The sequence below is a fragment of the Macaca fascicularis genome, chromosome 3, assembly GCF_037993035.2.
Source record: "Macaca fascicularis isolate 582-1 chromosome 3, T2T-MFA8v1.1".
In the NCBI taxonomy this organism is placed as follows: Eukaryota; Metazoa; Chordata; class Mammalia; order Primates; family Cercopithecidae; genus Macaca; species Macaca fascicularis.
Genome location: NC_088377.1, coordinates 182170456 through 182172435, shown reverse-complemented (window position 1 = coordinate 182172435; position 1980 = coordinate 182170456).

Genomic DNA, 1980 nt, shown 5'->3' with positions numbered 1-1980 from the left:
TTATTGTCAGCAGATCTGGTTTGTACTATGTTACACAAGTTTTGACAACCTTAATCTGGAAACTATAGTCTACACAATAAACATAATGTTGATCTATGTGTTATTTTCTTTCCAAAGGGAGTTTAATTAATGATTTGTTCCCTGTAAAAACAGTCTGTATTCTCTTGTAGGCCAGTGGTTCACTGACGTTGAAATCCTCCTCAATCAATGCTCCTGCCTGGGCCTCCCTCGGTAATCCCATAATGCTAAGATTATAGGTGTGAGCTATCACCCCCAGCCATGAGTTATTTTATTTTATTTTATTTTTATTTTATCTTATTTATTTTACTTTATTTTATTTTTTTGAGACGGAGTCTCGCTCTGTCGCCCAGTCTGGAGTGCAGTGGCGTGATCTCGGCTCACTGCAAGCTCAGCCTTCCAGGTTCACGCCATTCTCCCACCTCAGCCTCCCGAGTAGCTGGGACTACAGGCGCCCACCACCACGATGGGCTAATTTTGGTTTTGTATTTTTAGTGGAAACGGGGTTTCACCGTGTTAACCAGGATGGTCTCGATCTCCTGATCTCGTGATCCACCTGCCTTGGCCTCCCAAAGTGCTAGGATTACAGGAGTGAACCACCACGCCCAGCCATAGTCTTTTCTTTCAAAGGAAAAGCTCCTTTAGGGCAAGGCCTAATCTCCAGCACCAGCCAGGGAAACAATAGAGCAGAAGCTTAAATTCCTCAAGCTCCAAGCTCATTTATGGGCTATGTGATTATGGGCATTTGTGCAAGTGACAACCTCATTTTCCGGGGTTTAAAATGGCAAAGTACTCTGTACTTCTACTTCTAAAGGCCACTGTAGGACTCAAACTAAATAATGCAGGTGTAAGGCCTTTGAAAATCATCAAGTGTGGTTCTTTATATAAGGTTGCCAGGTAAAATATAGATTAACTAGTGTGAACTCCCCAAATCTAAGATTTTGAAAGTTTATTTTGCCAAGGTTGAGGATGTGCACCTGTGACACAACCTCAGGAGGTCTTTTTTTTTTTTTGAGATGGAATCTTGCTCTGCTGCCCAAACTGGAGTGCGGTGGTACGATCCTGGCTCACTGCAACCTCTGCTTCTCAGGAGAAGCTGGGATTACAGGTGTGCCCCACCAGCTAATTTTTTTGAAACAGAATCTCACTCTGTCCCCTAGGCTGGAATGCAATGGCATGGTCTTGGCTCACTGCAACCTCCACCTCCAGGGTTCAAGTGGTTCTCCTGCCTCAGCCTCCTGAGCAACTGGGATTACAGGTGCATGCAACCATGCCTGGCTAATTTTTGTATTTTTAGTAGAGATGGAGTTTCACCATGTTGGCCTGGGTGGTTTGGAACTCCTGACCTCAAGTAATCTGCCCACCTTGGCCTCCCAATGTGCTGGGATTACAGGCATGAGCCACTGCACTCAGCCTCAGGAGATTCTTGTTTATATGTGTCCAAGGTGATCAGAGCACAACTTGCTTTTCATACATTCTAGGGAGACATGAGCCATCAATCAACATATGCAACACCAACATTGGTTCAGTCTGGAAAGGCAGGACAACTTGAAGCAAAAAAGGGAAGATTCCAAGCGGGGAGGAGTTTTCCAGGTCATAGGTAGATAACAGACAAATGGTTGCATTCTTTTGAGTTTCTGATTAGCCTCTCCAAAGGAGGCAATCAGATATGCGTTTATCTCAGTGACCAGAGGGGTGACTTTGAATAGAATGAATAGAATAGAATGGGAGACAGGTTGGCCCTAAGGAGTTTCCAGCTTGACTTTTCCCTTTAGTTTAGTGATTTACAGGTCCCAAGATTTATTTTCCTTTAACACTATATACATGTATTTTTTTTTTTTTTGAGACGGAGTCTTGCTGTGTGGCCAAGGCTGGAGTGCAGTGGCGTGATCTTGGTTCACTGCAACCTCCGCCTCCAGGGTTCAAGTGATTCTGGTGCCTCAGCCTCCTGAGTAGCTGGGA